The sequence below is a fragment of the Pongo pygmaeus genome, chromosome 7, assembly GCF_028885625.2.
Source record: "Pongo pygmaeus isolate AG05252 chromosome 7, NHGRI_mPonPyg2-v2.0_pri, whole genome shotgun sequence".
NCBI classification, from domain to species: domain Eukaryota; kingdom Metazoa; phylum Chordata; class Mammalia; order Primates; family Hominidae; genus Pongo; species Pongo pygmaeus.
In genome coordinates, this window is record NC_072380.2 from 67,657,006 (window position 1) to 67,669,866 (window position 12,861).

The 12,861-nt window shown below is 41.6% G+C and overlaps 1 protein-coding gene and 1 non-coding gene across 3 annotated transcripts in view; one reads left to right on the plus strand and one right to left on the minus strand.

Moving 5' to 3' along the window:
* Window positions 1-12,861, plus strand: part of LYN (LYN proto-oncogene, Src family tyrosine kinase) — a 132,692-nt gene that overhangs the window by 18,298 nt on the left and 101,533 nt on the right. The gene's annotated exons all lie outside the window — the stretch shown is intronic.
* On the minus strand, window positions 4,567-4,699 carry LOC129043309 (small nucleolar RNA SNORA1). Its single transcript, XR_008504401.1, has one exon. It is a non-coding gene; the product is annotated as a small nucleolar RNA SNORA1 (small nucleolar RNA).

Consider the following 12,861-nt stretch of genomic DNA (forward strand, 5'->3'; position numbering starts at 1 on the left):
ACCCCCAGCCCAATGCCTGGCAACTGCTGACCTGTTGTCTGTCCCCATTGTTTTGTTTTTTCTGTAATGTCATATAAATAGATTCATACTGTATGTGATCATTTTATTGTCTTTTGTAATAACAGCTTTATTTTTACTTTTAATTTTGTTTTGAGACAGAGTCTCACTCTGTCACCCAGGCTGGAGTACAGTGGCACACTCTCAGCTCACTGCAGCCTCCGCCTTCCGTGTTCAAGCAATCCTCCCATCTCAGCCTCCCAAGTAGCTGAGACCACAGGCACGTGCAACCATGCCTGGCTAATTTTTGTATTTTTAGTAGAGATAAAGTCTCACCATGTTGCCCAGGCTGGTCTTGAACTACTGGACTCAAGTGATTCACCTGCCTTGGCCTCCCATAGTGTTGAGATTACAGATGTGAGCCACCCACACCCAGCCGAATAATAGTTTTATTGAGATATAATTCACATATTGTGTAATTCACTCAATTAAAGTATACAATTCAGTGATTTTTAATATGTTCACAGAGTTGTGCAATCATCACCACAATCAATTTTAGAACATTTTTATTATACAAAAAGAAATTCTATATCCTTTAGCCCTCACTACTCTCTTCCCCTTGTCCTAGGCAGTCACTAATCTATTTCTAGGTCTATAATAAATTTCAGGAAACTGGTATTAATGATTTCCTTTTTTTAAATAGACAGTTTCTTGCTCTGATGCCTGGAGTGCAGTGGCACAATCACGGATCACAGTAGCCTCTGACCTTCTGGGCTCAGGCGATCCTCCTGCCTCAGCCTCCCGGGTAGCTGGGACCACAGGTGTACACCACTGTGCCGGGCTAATTTTTTTATTTTTTGTAAGGATGAGGTCTCCATATATTGCCCAAAGTGTTGGGATTACAGGCATGAAACACTGTACCCAGCTAAGTTTCTTTCTTAGTTGGAAGAGTTTTACAGTAATGCCAGCACAGTTACTACCTGTTTTACTTTTGTATCAGGCAATAATTACCTTTCACAGAAAATATAGTAAAAAATATTAATCCTTTAGTAAATATTTGTCCTCTGTTAGGTAGTCAATTCCTTAAAAGGTGTAATATTGATATTCTTGTTATTGATAAGGAAACAGATGCTTGGGGATAATAAATATTATGCTCACTTAACTACTAAGTAAATGGAACCCAAGTCAGTCTGACCCCTAAACTGATGTGTTTGTTTTATTTAACTTTGAAAGGTTATTTTTTAAAAAATCACAATTATAATACGTGGAACATAATGTCCTTGACTTTAGTTTATCAAGCAGAATTTATACATTAACATAAATGTAAACGCAGGAATAAGATCACTTCTGGGAAATGTATAATAAATATAATGCAGGGAACATTTATTGAGTGTACACGGTATGTTATTCGTTCTTCTAAACACTCATCAAGATTGTATTCAACCAATCCTCATAACAAGTGTGTGAAATTGGTACAGTTATCATCCCTTTTCTTTTCTTTTCTTTTTTCTTTTCTTTTTTGAGATGGGGTCTTACACTGTTACCCAGGCTGGAGTGCAGTGGCACAATCTCAGTTCACTGCAACCTCTGCCTCCCGAGTTCAAGTGATTCTCCTGTCTCAGCTTCCCAAGTAGCTGGGATTGCAGGCACATGCCACCATGCCCGGCTAATTTTTTGTATTTTAGTAGAGATGGGGTTTCACCGTGTTGCCTAGGCTGGTCTGAGTTTAGGCAATCCACCTGCCTCCGCCTCCCAAAGTGCTAGGATTACAGGCATGAGCCTCCGTGCCCGGCCTTATCATCCCTTTTCTGCAGATAAGTAAAGATTAATTACCTTGCCAATGTCATGTCACTGTATGAGGTGGAGCTGGAACTTGGACCTAGGATGTTTTGCTCAAGCTTAACTACTGCTCCAGGAATCTAATGTGCTGCCACTCTGACTTGAGGAAGACAAGAGCTCAGACACTGAAAACCAGTCAGCATGGCCAAAACAAGAGAGCCCCCAGTTCTGCCAACTTGGTGCAATTTTTACTATAACCATAGCTTGGAAAAATGAAGAAGAAAAAAATTCATTGGAGTTGCAATGAATATTTAAACATTGCATCAAGTTTAAAGCATGATGAGTGTCAAGCCAGTTGAGCTTTTCTGCATTAACTTCAGCTGACAACTTAGTTTACATCTAATATAAATGTCACTATTTGTTGGGGGGAAAATAGTCTTCCTCTTTTTTATTTTTTATTTTTTATTTTTTTTAGAGATGGGATTTCATTGTGTTGCCCAGGCTGAAGTACAGTGATGTGATCATTGCTCACTGCAGCCTTGAACTCCTTGGCTCAAGTGGTCCTCCTGCCTCAGCTTCCCAAGTAGCTGAGACTTCAGAGTCACATCACCATGCCCAGCTAATTTTTATTTTTTATTTTTGGTGGAGATAAGACCTTACTATGGTGCCCAGGCTAGTCTCAAACTCGTGGCCTCAAATGATCCTCCAGTCTTGGCATCCCAAAGTATTGGGATTATAAGTGTGAGCCATTGTGCCCAGTTTAATTTTCTTCTTTTGCCAAAGCAAAGCTAATAATTTTTTTATAGCTAAGATTTAATTATGTTTGGATTAAACCTTCTCTTCAGTATGTATCTCATACTTTTGCTAAATACTTATCTAGCTTGCATTTTTTTCCACATTAAGGAGAGTAGCTCTTGGAAATCTTATATTCTCCTAACTCTTTATCTTAAAATGCTGCCACAAAACCTTAGACATTGAAAAGTTATTAAGGTTCTAGTTGAGAGTTTACTAACAATAAAAAGAAGGATAATTGGCAAAGAAGACGTGGATTGAGTGAACCACATAGCCCCTTTCCTGTTCTGGTTTCTTGGTGGCATTTGCAGCAGTGCCTCTATGATGCCTGAGCAAAACTGGTTGTTTATTGGGAAGTGATATAAACCGTACTGCCAGTGCTTTTGCTCAGCACTTGGGCACTTCGTGGCCGTGTGTCTTATATGATGTTCATAATACTTTTTTTTCCCTCTCCTTCCCCCCATAATACTTTACGAATAGATGTTTCCACTTCTGAATAGTTCTCCGATTAGAATAGCAGTTACAAAATGGATAAGACTTCACCTCATCCTTTAAAACAGGAAAAGTGATAGAATTCCTCCACCTCCTTTCATTACTGAGGCTGTCAGATGATTCTTTAAGCAAAACCCCAGTGTTCTCTTGTCTGATGAAGTCAGTGTAAGTGATGGTATTTTTACATTGACTTTAATATGAAAGGAACTGGTTAATTGAACTGTTTAATCTCAAGGCCAGGCTTTGGACTCTTTCTTGGGCTCATGCATGGGATCCTTCTTTTGCACACCTGTGGCCTCCCTGGAACTACTTCTGGTGGTTTCCCTGGACTTAGTATCCCCCAAACTTGGCAGCTTAGGGCCTGGTGACAGGCAGAGGAATGTATTGCTCTTGCTCTGTGGGGTCAGGTAGGGTAGGGGGAGGTCCTGCATGAATATTTTCAGTGCTGATTCAGAAAGAGCATGGGGCATACACTTCAGGAAACCCTACCTGGAAGCTACAGCAGCACTGCTGTATCCTAGACTGACCACTTCAGATATTTCCAGTGCAGAGCTGGATGTGGCTAGGAACCGGCTCCCAGCTGAATAGCTTGTGCTGAGTCATTATCAAGTTGCATTTCCTGGCTCAACCAAAGATAAATAGGGAAGAACCTAAACCAGAAATGACATTCAGACTGTGATTTGGGTTAATATACCACCTCAGGGCAGCAATGGAGTCATGACTGCACAGACACGGGAAAGGATCTGGTTGCAGAAACGAAGTGAGTCAGTGATGTATCATCATTCTGAAAAACGTACCTGTACTTCCTTTTTTTTTGAGACGAGTTTCACTCTTGTTGCCCAGACTGGACTGCAATGGTGCGATCTTGGCTCACCGCAACCTCCGCCTCCCGGGTTCAAGCGATTCTCCCGCCTCAGCCTCCCGAGTAGCTGGGATTGCAGGCATGCGCCACCACGCTCGGCTAATTTTGTATTTTTAGTAGAGACAAGGTTTCTACATGTTGGTCAGGCTGGTCTCAAACTCCCGACCTCAGGTGATCCACCCACTTTGGCCTCCCAAACTGCTGGGATGATAGGCGTGAGCCATCGCACCTGGCCGTAACAGTGTACTTTCTTTCTTTTTTTTTTTTTTTGAGACGGAATTTCACTCTGTAGCCCAGGCTGGAGTGCAGTGGCGTGATCTCAGCTCACTGCAACTTCCGCCTCCCAGGTTCAAGCAATTCTCCTGCCTCAGCCTCCTGAGTAGCTGGAATTACAGGTGCGCTCCACAACGCCCAGCTAATTTTTTTTTTTCTAGAAGTTGAATTGTACAAAGTACACTTACATTTTGACACCTGATCCAAGACACAGTCATGTACCACATTACAATGTTTCAGTCAATATATAGCATACAAAAAAAAACAACAACAGTAGTCCTATGAGATAAGAGCTGAAAATTTCTTATTACTTAAATGTTATTTTTAAAGTCAACATTTTTCTCCTACATATTTTACTCATAAGCATGGCAAAATGTTACAGGTCTCATTGTCACCACCGCAATATGCATACTGTGATGGAAACATAACCTGTCTCAATTTAGCCACATTAACTATTTTTGGACACCATGATCAACAGTGCCCATTCTCATCTAGCATGAGGCTTTTTTTTTGGAGACGGAGTCTCTCTTTGTCGCCCAGGCTGGTGGCGCAATCTCCACTCACTGCAACCTCCGCCTCTTGGGTTCCAGAGAGGCTCCTGCCTCAGCCTCCCAAGTAGCTGGGACTACAGGTGTGTGCCACCATACCCAGCTAATTTTGTATTTTTTAGTACAGATAGGGTTTCACCATATTGGCCAGGCTGGTCTCGAAATCCTGACTTTGTGATCCGCCCACTTCAGCCTCCCACAGTGCTGGGATTACAGGCATGAGCCACTGCGCTCGGCCTACGCCCAGCTAATTTTTATATATTTGGTAGAGACGGGATTTCACCACGTTGGCCAGGCTGGTCTCGAACTCCTGACCTCAAGTGATTTGCCCGCCTTGGCCTCCCAAAATGCTGGGATTACAGGCGAAAGCCACCGTGCCAGGCCTTGTACTTTCTTGAATGGGAAGTTGTCTTCATGGTGAGCAGCTCTTCTTTGAGGTGTTTATTTAAACTATTCAAAAGAACAGAGAGATTCCAGTATCATGCCCTGTGAGGGAAAGTAGACAAAGATTAAATAAACTTGAACAAGAGACTAAAAAACTACTTGAGTGTTTTTGATTACCAACTTTTCATGAGCTGAATAGGTTGAAAATTTGCTACTTTTCTAAGTTTTCCCTTTAAGATCAGGGATAAATCATTTCCTGGAAAGATATTTTTCACCGTAAGCTCTTTCTGTTTCTATGTTGATAATCTAATCTGAATAATTGAGGTTTATTGAGACCTTCCTTTTGAAAGTAACTTGTTACCTATGTATGATTAACCTGGCTATTATTCTAAATGTAGAATTTAAAGTGTTTTATCCAGGCTGGGCATGGTAGCTCACACCTGTAATCCCAGCACTATGGGAGGCCAAGGCAGGAGGATTACCTGAGCCCAGGAGTTTGACACCAGCCTGGGCAACATAGAGAGACCCTATCTTTACAGAAAATAAAAAGAAATTAGTCAGGCATGGTGGCACGGCCCTGTAGTCCCAGCTAGCTACTTGGGAGGCTGAGATGGGAGGATCTGCTTGAGCCTTGGAGGTTGCAGCTGCACTGGGCTGTGATTGTGCCATTACAACAGAGTAAGACAGAGTCTCAAAAAAAAAAGTGTTTTATCATTTATATAGAGCTTGGAGTTTCAAACATAAAGTAGAATTACTTTATCACTTGTAAAAAATTTGTTCTCTGAAAGTTGATAAACAATGAGGTAGAATGACTTCTGAAATTAAAAAAAATAATAGCAGGACTTTTATAGATAAATCTGAAATAAGTATGATGAACAATTTTTTAAATAAAATATACCCTGAAGCTAATACTTTGTAAATACCAACATTTTCTTTATGGCTATAGTGTAACCAAATTCAGGAGTAAGTAACTCAATTATTTGGCTGTCGGGTTGATGGAATGAAAATAAATTTCTTAGAATATGATATGAAATATGATATGAAATTCAACTTTACTAAACTTTACTGAACACCAGCAAATGTATTTACAATCCTGGGTTCTATCTGTCAATCACAGACCACCCTTTTTTCTGAGCATTTTTTCTGTTCTGAGTTCACGTATGGGGTTAGGTTGGCGGTGGATAAATTCCAGTCTCCACTCTTTAATAGGGCATGGAATTATGATGCCACACAAGATAATTTCTGTATGTGTTACCCTGCAGATCATGCACCTATAAAAGATAAAGAAATGGCCAGGTGCGGTGGCTCACGCCTGTAATCCCAGCTACACGGGAGGCTGAGGCAGGAGAATTGCTTGAGCCCGAGAGGTGGATTTTGCAGTGAGCCGAGATTGCGCCACTGCTCTCCAGCCTTGTAACAGAGCGTGACTCCATCTCAAAAAAAAAAAAAAAGAAGAAGATAAAGAAACATAAATGGTTTCCATTGCTATTATTTCAATTCTAAGGTGGAGCTCAGGGTTTGGCAAGGTTCCCTACATTATTGGACTGTGCATTTTACCCTTTTTCAAAAGCAGGTAAGGTTGTAGTGTAGGGTGTGGCTAGTGGTTCTCAACCCTGGCTGCTCATTAGAATCAGTGGGGAGCATTTAAACCTCCCCATGCCCAAGCTGCTCCCTAACCAATGAAATGGGAATGGTGGGGGACCTAGGCATCAGTATTTTTTAGAGTTCCCCAGATGATTCTGCTTGTGTACCAAGGATGAGAATCATTTTACTAGATTCAGCTACATGGGAATCTTTGGGCTATTTTAGAAAACATGGTGACCTGGCTGGGCGTGGTGGCTCGTGCCTGTAATCCCAGCGCTTTGGGAGGCTGAGGCAGGCGGATCACCTGAGGTCAGGAGTTCAAGGCCAGCCTGGCCAACATGGTAAAACCACATCTCTACTAAAAATACAAAAAATTAGCCAGGCGTGGTGGCAGGCACCTGTAATTCCAGCTACTCCGGAGGCTGAGCAGGAGAATTACTTGAACCCAGGAGGTGGAGATTGCAGTGAGCCGGTATCATGCCATTGCACTCCAGCCTGGGCAACAAGAGTGAAACTCTGTCTCAAAAAAAAAAAAAAAAAGAAAGAAAGAAAAAAAGACAAAAGACAACATGGTGATCAGTGAATTAAGGTGTCCCTGTTAATATCCAGTCAGTTCCCACCTGAATGTCAGATGTCCTGGAGTGCTGAGATGTGTCCAGAATTGCTAGCTACCCAGCTAGAAAAGCTACTGCAAGGTCATCTTGGGAAAAGGGAACCACAAATGTCCCAGTTAAGAGGAGGGATAGTTTCTCAGGGTTGGAGTCCTTTCTTTTCCCAGTCACCCCCAAACACTTAAGAGGCCTACAGAATGGGCAGGGGAGCAGGGAGAGCCTCACTCCTCTCCCATCTATTGGGAGAGCCTCACTCCTCTCCCATCTATTGGGAGAGCCTCACTCCTCTCCCATCTATTGGGAGAGCCTCACTCACCAAAACAGCGTTGCGTTGTCTGTTGCCTTGTCTGTGTCATATGCATCATGTGAGTGCATGAAGTACCTTGCTCCAGGGACTTCTCATTCAGGCCTGGAGTGTCTCCCATGCAAAGAGCCCACTCCTCTGTTCCTGGGACACACCTCTGGCAGTCCCAGAGGTCGCCCATTCATCTTGACTTCTGGAAAGAAGTCCATAGTGAGAAAGGAGCATGTAGTCAGAAACCACCAAGTGCAGCATAGTTCTACATAACTCACAGCATTCAGTAGTTTTGTGTTGTTGCTTTTCTTTCTTTTTCCATACAGTAGTTTATCTGATATGTGCAGATATGCAGCACCTGTTTAGTCAGAGGGCTGGGATGGTGAGGTCGCCCTGTAAACTCTGGGCAAATTACTCCATTTCTGAGCCATCTTTTGCCATCTGTTAGAATTTCTTATCAGGATTTAATTGGGGTTGGTTGTGAAAGAGTATATGAACATGCTTTGATAAAAAAGAAAATCAGTGGGCCAGGCACAGTGGCTCATGCCTGTAATACCAGTACTTTGGGAGGTTGAGGTGGGAGGATTGCTTGAGGCCAAGAATTTGTTTTCGTTTTGTTTTTTGACAGAGTTTCAATCTGTCGCCCAGACTGGAGTGAAATCACACGCAGCAATGGCGTGATTTCGGTTCACTGCAACTTCCACCTCCTGGGTTCAAGTGATTCACCTTCAGCCTCCCAAGTAGCTGGGATTACATGCGCCCACCACCACACCCAGCTAATTTTTGTATTTTTAGTAGAAACAGAGTTTCACCATGTTGCCCAGGCTAGTCTTGAACTCCTCACCTCAGGTAATCCACCTGTCTTGGCCTCCCAAAGTACTGGGATTACAGGTGTGAGCCATCGCACCTGGCCGAGGTCAAGAATTTGAGATCAGTTTGGGCAACATAGCAAGACCCAGTCTCTACCAAAAAAAAAAGAAAAAGAAAAAAAAAAAGAGAGAGAGGAGAGAGACAGAGAAATAAATGAAATGTACCCCATTTGAACAACAGTTGAGCTGAGGTGTAAGCCTCCAGATGGAGGAAGAAGGAGCAGCCCTCCTGTAAGCTGAGAGCCCTGTCCTTAGTAACCCTGTCCTATTGAGAATGATTTTTCCTCTTCCTGGATCATGAATGCTTGCTCAGTGAGCCATTGCCATCCCTTACAAAACAGACTGACCAAATGCTGGCAAGGATCAGGGAGAAGAGTATAAACAGGTACAGCCACTTGCAGGAAACCCTTTGGTCATTTCTTAGAAAATCTACATACATCTACCTCATGATCAAGGAATTCCACTTCTAGATATTAATCCAAGAGAAAGAAAAACATAGGTCCACAAAAACACATGTCCAGTTCTATATATGGCAGCTTTATTCATAATATTATGCAACCCTGGAAATATCTCAGATGTTCATTATCAGAAGAGTGGTTCAAAACATTTTGATATATTCATAAAATGGGGTACTACTCAACCAAAAAAATGAGACAGTGATATATTCAACATTGATTGAATCTCAAAAACTTTTTTTTTCACCTATAACGTGTTCTATGATAAACATTATTTTCAATAAAATAAGTCAAACAGATAAGAATATGCACTTCATTTCTGTGAAGTTCAGGAACAGGGTCATGAGAGGGGATGCCTTAGAAAGGAGCACAGTGGGTCTGTGAGGTGGCAAGAAAGCTCTGTGTCTGGTTTTGGAAGGTGGTTACGTGGGCGCATACATCTATCAGAACTGATGTCAGCACAGTTAGGATCTTTACCTTTCATTGTAGGTGCTTTTTTTTGATGGAAAATCACACTTGGCTGGGCATAGTGGCTCACACCTGTAATCCCAGCACTTTGGGAGGCCCAGGTGGAAGGATTGCTTGAGCCCAGGAGTTCAAGACCAGCCTAGGCAACATAGGGAGACCCTGTTTCTACAAAAATAAAAAAAATTAACAGGGCGTGGTGGTGCACGCCTGTGGTCCCAGCTACTAGGGAGGCTGAGGTGAGAGGGTTGCTTGGGCCTGGGAGGTCGAGGCTGCAGTGAACTGTGATAGGGCCACTGGACTCCAGCCTGGGTGACAGAGTGAGACCCTGTTTCACATAAATAAGTAGTTTAAATAAATAAATACAAATTTTAAAAAATGTATATCTAAATAAGAGAAAGGGCTGAATTACTATTGCAAACATTTTATTACCTTAGCAGATTGTAAGGGTTGAAACCAAAACTTCAAGTTTTACTTGTTTAGAAACTCCAACAGTTCTAATGAATAAAGAGGATTATAAAATCCTGGGAAGGATTAGCATATGCTGCTTGAGGTCACACTGCTCGTTAGCCATACCATGGAAGATTTGCAGGCAGCCCGTTTTTTCCTCCTAAGCTTGAAAACTAAAAATAGAATTAAAGGTGATAAGGACATCAATTCCCAGACAGCTAAGCTGTTTAAACCATTTATTTATTTGTTTGTTTGTTTGTTTATTTATTTATTTATTTGAGACAGAGTCTCACTGTGTCACCCAGGCTGGAGTGCAGTGGTGCAATCTCGACTCACTGCAACCTCCGCCTCCCAGGTTCAAGCGATTCTCCTGCCGTGGCCTCCCAAGTAGCTGGGATTACAGGCACCCCCCACCACGACCTGCTAATTTTTGTATTTTTAGTAGAGACAGGGTTTCACCACATTGACCAGGCTGGTCTTGAACTCCTGATCTCAGGTGATCCGCCCACCTCAGCCTCCCAAAGTGTTGGGATTCCAGGCCTGAGCCACTGCGCCAAAGCTGTTTAAACCTTTTATAATTGCACATTCCTTTTTAGATATAATTTTCTTTCTTTTTTACTTATACAATATTAAGAGGTACAAGTGCAGTTTTGTTACATGGATATATTGCAGAGTGGTGAAGTCTGGGCTTTTAGTGTAACCATCATCTGTGTAGCACACATTGTACCCACTAAGTAGTTTCTCTCTCACCCCTTTCCCATCCTCTTACCCTCCAAAGTCTCCATTGCTTGTCATTCCACATTCTGTGTCCATGTGTGCAGATTATTTAGCTCCCACTTATAAGTGAGAACATGCAGTATTTGACTTTATAAATTGTTTTACTTAAGATAATGGCCTCCTCTTCCATCTATGTTGCTGCAAAATACATAATTTTATTTTTTATGGCTGCAAAATACATAATTTTATTCTTTTTTATGGCTGAATAGTATTCCATTGTGTATGTATATATATACACACACACACACACACACACATCACATTTTCTTTACTTTTATTTCTTCATTTATTTTTATTTCAAACACTAGTGTCAAGGGCTTTCAGTAGATCGCGGCGAATTTGCTGCTCTGCTAAGTAGAAAACCCTGACCCAGAAGCAGGTGGTCTAGGAATGGTTTAGGGCCAGGTTCCCCATGAATGTGTGCCACATGATGGGCCAGGGGCCAACTGCATTTCCAGTTGCACCCTGTTTCCCAGGAGGAGGACCTCTCTGCCCTGGACCCCAGTCCTGGCATTGGGGAGAGTGGTTCTCTAGTGGGGACAGTGGGGACCAGCCATCCAGGGCCAACAAGGCCCATGGAGGCTCTGTGGTGCTGCTGTAGGTTCCGCCTGAGTGGGATTCTGACTTGGACATGTTCAGTCATAATCCCACAGATGGCAGATTCGCCCCATTGGCTCCTCAGCACATTTTCTTTATCTAGTCATCCGCTGATGGACATTTAGGTTGATTGCATATCTTTGCTATTCTGAATAGTGCTCCAATAAACATACAAGCACTTGTTCTTTTTAATGTAATGATTTCTTTTCTTTTGAGTAGATACCCAGCAGTGAGATTGCTGCATCAATGGTAGTTCCAGTTTTCATTATTTGAGAAATCTCCATACTGTTTTCCATAGTAGTTGTACTAATTTGTATTCCCACCAATAGTGTATAAGCATTGCCTTTTCTCTGCAACCTCACCAATATCTATCGACTTCTTGTTTTTCAACTTTTGAATAATAGCCATTCTGAGTGGTGTAAGATGAAGTCTCATTGGGGTTTTAATTTGCATTTTTCTGATGATTGGTGTTAATGATTAGTGACGTTGAGGATTTTTTTCATATGCTTGCTGGCTATTTGTATGTATTTTTTTTTGAAAAATATGTATTCATGTTCTTTGCCCACTTTTTAACGGGGTTGGTTTGTGTGTGTGTGTGTGTGTGTGTGTCTTTTTTTTTTTTTTTTTGAGTTGTTTGAGTTTCTTGTAAATTCTGCATATTAGTCCTCTGTCGAAGGCATAGTTTGCAAATACTTTCTCCCATTCTGCAGGTTGTCTGTTCATTCCTGTTGAGTATTTCTTTTGCTGTGCAAAGCTTTTTAGTTTAAGTAAGTCTCATTTGTCTACTTTAGTTTTTGTTGCCTGTGCTTTTGAGGTCTTAGTCATGAATTCTTTGCCTAGACCAATATCCAGAAGTGTTTTCCCTAGATTTTCTTCTAGTATTTTTATGCTTTCATGTCATACATTTAAGTCTTTAATTCATCTTGAGTTGATTTTTGTATATGGTAAGAGATATGGAGTCCAGTTTCATTCTTCTGCATATGGCAACCAGTTTTTGTAGCACCATTTATTGAAAAGGGTATCCTTTTCCCAGTGTATGTTTTTGTTGACTTTGTCAAAGATCAGCTGGCCATAGATTTATAGCTTTGTTTCTGGGTTCTCTATTCTGTCCCATTGATCTGTGTATCTATTTTTATGCCAGTACCATGCTGTTTTGGTGACTATATCCTTGCAGAATAATTTGAAGTCAAGTAATACGATGCCTCTAGCTTTGCTCCTTCTGGACAGGATTGCTTTGGCTATTTGTGCTGTCTTTTGGTTCCATATGAATTTTGGGGTTGTTAGACATAATTTCCAAGATATGTTCAGGTTTCACTTTTGTTCTTTAATTTTATGTATTTTCTTCCCAATAAGGCTATAAGCTTAAGTCAAAAATTGTTTTGCTTATAGCTGAAGAGTCCCTGCTTTCAGCCTGCCTTGTGATTTTCATCTTGTTGCAGTTGAATTAGGTTTGTGGCACCTCTGCTTTTTGTAGTTTTCATATCAACACCTTGGTTTTTTGGCTTTTTACTAATTTTTTTTTTTTTTTTTTTTTTTTTTTTTTTTTGAGACAGAGTCTCGCTCTGATGCCCAGACTGGAGTGCAGTGGCGCAGTCTCAGCTCACTGCAACCTCTGCTTCCTGGGTTCGAGC